The 6844-nt window shown below is 40.1% G+C and overlaps 1 non-coding gene across 1 annotated transcript; it reads left to right on the top strand.

Moving 5' to 3' along the window:
* The first annotated feature begins 4043 nt into the window (after window positions 1–4043).
* LOC114639406 lies at window positions 4044–4167 on the top strand. The gene has a single exon (XR_003714008.1). It is a non-coding gene; the product is annotated as a small nucleolar RNA SNORA4 (small nucleolar RNA).
* Window positions 4168–6844: the final 2677 nt, after the last annotated feature.

The raw sequence follows: 6844 nt of genomic DNA, 5'->3' as shown, positions 1-6844 counted from the left end.
TCTTGCACCCCAGTCTTGGGCTGTGGGGTCTAGGGAAGCCAAAGGGTTGCTAATTGCCATGTTAAATTCTCCTGGCCTCAGCTATTCTCTCCCTTGTGTCTCTCAATCTCTCAGTCCAATTGGGGACGTCTGCGGGAATTTATCTGCACGCCAGGAGCTCAAAAAGCATTTACTGCTAGCCTGTGTGTATCAGCAGAGGAGAAAGGTGGTTTCCGTCAGGGTGGCTGTGCTCTGCATTTTATGATGCCATTTCATAATGGGAGGTTGCAATCTTCTGCTGACTGTAAGATAAAAGGGGAAGGAATTCACAACAACTTGTGTTTGGGGAAATGTTTTCTTGAATTTAAGGTTATCTATCACGATAACAGTTATTACTAATGTCCTTATCTGATGTTGTCTAAATAAAGTCCATTAACTGACTTTACATTGCTGGGCCCCGTTGCTCTAACTTTATTATAGCTGTAGATACCCTGTTCAAAATAATAATTCTAGAATTGATTTCTACTCCATCTTTGCTTAAAGACCCTTGACATCTGTACTGGATTTCTAGAGTTTAAGATATTTGTGATATTGAATAGAGGCTTGAAGAAGATATTATGTCAACAGAATCTGTAAGTGCCCTTTTGTATTCAGGAATTTAGACAATTTAATTATATGAATACACAATAGGTAGCTCAGGGTATCTACAAACTTAAAATTTCTTCTAGATACATTGGATATACTCCCAATCTTTTCCCAAATTCACCGTGTAACTATGGAAAAATCTGTTTAAAAAATAATTATGCATGATAACACTCTGACCCTACCTCTTAAGTGACCTAAAGCAACATAAAAATACATTTTTTCTATAGCACATTCATACATGAAATGCTACAATTCCATTTACTGATATCTATTTGGCAAGTAGATTCATTGTATCAAAGTGAAGAGAATGATATTTTTTCCAAAAGCGAGGTCACGTTAATAACTCTCATCTCTAGGCAGCAGTAGGAGAGGCAGTGAGATGATGTTTGGTGCATTTGAACATTGCATATGACTTATCATATGACTTATCAACAGAAGTGTACTCATGTAATCCATCCACAATGAAGGAATGTCACAAGGGGACTTGGTTTGGCTCTTGGTGGGTATGTTCTCCAAACTGAGGAATGGAGGCTATTGTCCACAATCACTAAAGGGTTAGAGACCTGTAGCTCATTCCCAAACCAGTTGTACTTTGTTCACATTCCTTTATGTTCCTCCCTTTCAAGATGTAACTAAGATCCCAGTCTTTTCAGGGGAAATCTAATGTGGTAGAAAGAAGACTAGTTTTGAGTAGAAGATAACTCAGTTGTGGTATGGTTTCCACCACAAATAAGGTAGAAGATCCTGGACTAACTCATGAATATTTTGGAGATGTAGATTCTCTAGCTGAAGTAATGAAAGTAAGATTGTCTATGCTTGCAGAATCATTTGTGAGAACTGTATAAAAAATTAAGGAATAAACTACCTATATTTTGGATATCAAGGGTCCCCAAAGACTCACTTGTTAAAACCATGCTTGTCAACCTGTGGTGCTACTGGGAGATGGTGACACTCTTTCCAGTTGATGCCTAGAAGACAGATACTAGATTATTGAGAATGTGCCCTTAAAAGGGATATTAATAGTCCAACACTTTCTTATTATCCTACATCTTACTATAGGTCCATCAGGATGGGCACAAGCAAGGGAGAAGGAAGGAGAGGGAAATCTCTACAATAAGACTTACATTACTTTGGACAAGGATAATGAGGCAGACGAGGAGTATGAAGGGCATACAAAATGGATAGAGCGTGACATGTTACTCATTAAAAGTGACATTTCTTTATTTTTTAAAAAAGATATATTTGGTTTTTCACTGTGTGTCTGTATGTCTGTGCACATGAGCATAGATGCCTGTAGATGTCAGAGGCATTGGGTTCCCTGGATCTAGAATTATAAGAGGCTGTGAGTGGCTCAGCATAAGTGCTTGGAACCAAACTCAGGTCCCCTGTAAAAGCAATATATGCTCTGTTCCACTGAGTCGTGTCTCTAGGCCCGGGGTGGACTTTTTCCCCCTCAACCTTCTTTTGACAAAGGTGTGAAACATGTCCTTCCCTTATTAGCTGTAATATGAAATTTTACAGATGCAGATTGGCATTATGTTGTCACTATTTGCTGATCAATATCATAAAACTGAGATCTCCTAAAACTAGAGCAAAGCATTCTAAATATACTCATTATCAACTAGAAAATTGTGAACGCAGCCCATGCCTGAAACTTGATTAAAAAAAAAATACTAGTTTTACTCTAAAGTATGAAGGGGGAAAGACTGGGAAGAGTGAGGCTCTGAGAACTCAGGAATCTCATGAAATTTACAAGACTTGAGGAGCACTTGAAGCTGGAAAGTCTCCTTCCCACGATTACAGAAGGAATTGCTAGAGGAGAGGAGACTGGTAGAGATTCCTACAAGTTGGGCAGGAACCTCCAGCCACTTAGCATTCATGAGATGTCACCATGCTGCTGTGGGCTTTGTAATATTGAAGCTAAGTCAACCATACTCCTGTAAGTATCTCCCCATTCATGTGTCGACACACAGCCCCAATAAACTCATTGGTTCAGTGAGCAATGTTTGGTAGAATCATTCTTCATGAGCCATTGGTTCTCCAATTGGAGTGAACGTAAGTTTTTGTCTTCTTATGAAATCACAGAACATCATAGGTGTCTCCATCAGCATTCAGGAAGCTAAAATCCTCTGAACTTACTCAGAAAGTTCACTTCTATTGTTCCAGTGTGTCACCTCCCAGTTCCAGGTGTTGAAAATTAATGGCCAATGGAAAAGTGTTAACAAGTGGCAACTGTAAAGGTGCTTAGGCCAACAGGGATCAGTGTGTGGGTAGCTTCAGGCTGTTTGGTTGCCTTCTCTTCTGCTTTATGCCATGTGAAGACACAACGGTCTTCCCCTTGAAAGGATACCGAAACAAGAAGCCATCAGGGAAGAAGAAAAGCGTTCATGCTGCAAAAGCAATTCCCTTAGTATCTTGGCATGTACTTCAAGTCCCCAGAACTATGGAAGCAGATTTCCATTCTTCATAAGTCATCCATTATCTTGTTATTTGTTTTTTCTTTATTTTAATTTCAGTAATATGTGCACACACATGTGTGTGTACTCATGTGTGTGAGTTGTATGTATGTATGTGTACTCACATGTGGGAGTATGAGCCATATGTCAATGTTAGTTTCTTCCTGTCACTCTTTCAACATCATTACTTTATGAGACAGAATCTCTGAACCTGGAGCTAAAGGAATTCAACAGTTAGGTGAGGCCTAGTCAAAGACCAACAAGTACCTGCCTTCCTAGGGATGGAATCACAGTCTTGCCATGTTTTCATGTGGGTACTGTACATTTGAACTGAGGTTCTCATGCTTGCCCCAAAATAGTAATACACCTTCCCAGCTGCCGGTTTCCTATTCTGTTACAGCAGTGCAAATGGGCTGAGATGTTTACTCTCCAGTTTTGCTGACTGTGCTTCTCCACGTTTCTTGAGGGTTTTAACAAAATGAAGCCAGATAACCAATAATCATAAGTATAAAAATAATGTAGGGAAGGAGAAGATGGTACTGCCATTGAACTAATCCAGTATGAGGCCTTTGGGTGAGACCCTGAAGTTTGTGTGACTTCACAGGATGGACTGTCTCCATGGGTACTTTCACTTCTTTAAAATAGGAGCATAGGTGACAGAGACCTCAGAAGGCCATCGTGAGGCCTTACTGAATAATTTGAAAGGCACTGGCCACAGCTCGAGAATGATTGTCAGCTGATATCAGTGCACCTGACAGCAGTGGTAGCTGGGAATAAAGCTTTCGTTTAAGTCTTGCAGCATCCAACACCTGGGGGTACCAAAGTTCGTGGAAGTTAAGAAGTTTTAAAATATCATATGACTAAGAAGAGTTGGATATTTAAACCAGGCTCACTTGAATCAGTGTTTTACTTTCAGACTACACAATGCTATAACTGTTCTACTGTGATTAGAAATACAAAATGTTATCAAAAGCTAGTGGAGTGGGGTATTACCTTTACCAACTGAAACTGTTCGGCAGAATGAGTCAGATCACACTCCAGAGTGGGCTATCTCATTTCTTGTGGTTCATTACTTATGACCTACACTGAAGGGAAAAAAGTAATATAAAGTGGGGGCCAGAGAAATAATTCAATGGTTAAGGGTGCTTATTTCATCCTGTGAAGCCACACAGACTTCATGGTCTCAACCAGAGGCCTCAAGGCTTCATATTAAATTAGTTCAAGGGTGATAACATCTTCTGCTTTCCTACACTATTGTAGAGGACCTGGGTTTTTCCCCAGCATCCACATGGTGTCTTAGAACCACCAATTCCAGTTATAGGTGATCCAACATCCTCTTCTGAACTCCTTAGACACCAGACATGCATGTGACGCACTTATGTACATTCAGACAAAACACTCATACATATTTACAAAAAAAATCCTCCACATGTGCATTGTGGATGGAGAAGTGTTTCAACAACAGTTAAGAGCTGCCCTTGCAGAGGACCTAAGTTCAATCCCCAGCACCAACTTGGTGGTTCACAACCACCGACACTCTGGCTCCCTGGGACCCAGTGTTTTCTTCTGGCCGCCTTGGCCACTGCATGCTATGCAGACATATATGTATAAAAAATATTAATACCCAACATAAAAATAAATACAGTTCTCCCTCTTATAAAATAAGGTATACAATGAGTTACTTGATCTGCCATTGTTTTTTTTTTACTTCCAAAGTAATTTTATGTATAACTAGAAAAGCACTCATTATGTCTTTTTGTAAAGATTGCATTTTGTTTAAGTCTGACTCACAGTGAGCAGGGAACAGTTTAGGGACAGAAATGAAACTTTCCAAGGCCAAGAGATACAAATCCTGGCCTATACTAGATGCCCCCCAAAAGAATGTCTTTTGAGCAAAATTCTATTAGAAGACACATATGCAATCTATAATAGAATAGAGTGGGACAAAAAGAATTCTGTTGAGTTAACCTGTCTCTATAAAATACAAGCAGACTGTGGGGAATATCAAAGTTACAGTCAAGAAAATGCAGTGAGTAGATGTTAGAGCCAAGACACTAGTTCTGCTGTAGGGAGGAAAGTTCTTTTTCAGGTACTTTCCTCTGTAAAAGGTGCTCAGAGATAAGATTCTAATGGTTCGTGTGAGGAGCAGAATTAAAAAATCAATCAATATTTTCATATCAAGAAAAGTTTGAAACTTAAGAGACTTGGCTATTAAATTTAGACCATACAGAGACTATTCGGCTTCAAAGACAGCCTAGGAGAAATTGGCTGTCGTTGATGTTTCCTATTAAAATGTATCCCATCCATCATCCTAATAGACCAGCCATATGATTTGTCCATCACATTATGAGAACAAAATGCTATCTTGTCTCCTTGATACTATATCTTAAAGAAAGAAAGAAAGAGAGAAAGAAAGAAAGAAAGAAAGAAAGAAAGAAAGAAAGAAAGAAAGAAAGAAAGGAAGGAAGGAAAGAAGGAAGGAAGGAAGAAAGGAAGGAAGGAAGGAAGCAGCGAGGTGGGGGAGAAAGGTTCTTCCACACTACTCCTTTCCCAATTGTTTTTGTAAAGTTGTTCATAAGACACAAGGTCTGGCATCAGGAATAATTATACTAAACCATGTAGAAATCCCCGAGGAAGCAGACAGGGAGGCTAGTGTTTGGTACACTAAAACTTACAAGGAAAGGACCAAGTCTGAGAGATGTGAAGGTGAATAAATCCTTTTGAGGAAGATCAAATGGGCGAGTTGGTCTTACCTGCCTAAATCAGCGTCTCTCTGGTACTCTGAGATGCAAGTACGATTAAGACAGATGTCTGAGGATGCATTTTGCTAACTGACAAAGCTATGTGCATGCCAGGCAGACTGCTGTGTGCGAAGATCGTGACCCACAGTAATCACGTTGGTCTCCAGCTCAGGATCAAGAAGAGAGGCCAGTTTGCTCTCTTCAGGACCAGGGCCGGGTCTCTGCTCCTCTCACTGCTCTCTCTGGAGATAATCAGACATAATTGACACTGTGGAGAATTCACGTAAGAAGAATTTTTTTTCAAACAATTATCTGTTTCTTATCTAATTTGGTCGGTGTAAAACACACCATTTTTCTGGATGCACCTATGATGAAAATTTGTCAAGACCAAAAATCATCACAAAGACAGAGCTCTCAGACATTACAAGCAAAAATGTCACAAATGTTGCTGAGAACATGTCCATTCCCTAAATCAACTTTTATTTGATTTCAACAAAGCATATACAGTGGATCTAAAGAAAAAAAATTCTTCATACCAAAATGGACAGAGACACCACTGTCTTCAGGAAGTGGTCCCTGCAATAGGTGATAAGCCTCTCTCCTAAACTGAGCTAGCCTCTGCCCTAAACAGGCCAGCAGGTGTGGCCACAATTCAAACAGATGTTTCCACATGTGGGAGCTGAGGTTTGAGGATTTCTCTGATGCCTTTGCCTTCTCCTTTACACCTGTCGTTGTGGCCGTGCGTGTTCAAGCTCTCCTCTCTATTCCCTCACTTTAGGTCTCAGCTTGGTAGAGCTGTGGGCTGTGGCATGCTATTTTCTCTCGTGTATTTTTAGATGATTGTTGAAAGCTTTTTTTCATATGGTTTTCGGGACTCTTGATTCAGACTCTGGCCTGTTTTAATGTGTGACTTTATAGGAAGGAGGAAAGAAGACAAGAGTGGAGAGATAAGAGACAATAGAAGAGAAGAAAGATGAAAGAGGGAGGGAGTGGAAGAGAAAGAGGGGGAAGGAAGAAGGGAGG

Source organism: Grammomys surdaster, unplaced genomic scaffold, assembly GCF_004785775.1.
Source record: "Grammomys surdaster isolate TR1022 unplaced genomic scaffold, NIH_TR_1.0 125702, whole genome shotgun sequence".
NCBI classification, from domain to species: Eukaryota; Metazoa; Chordata; class Mammalia; order Rodentia; family Muridae; genus Grammomys; species Grammomys surdaster.
The sequence above is the reverse complement of the archived record's forward strand: the minus strand, read 5'-3'. Positions and strand labels throughout refer to the sequence as shown.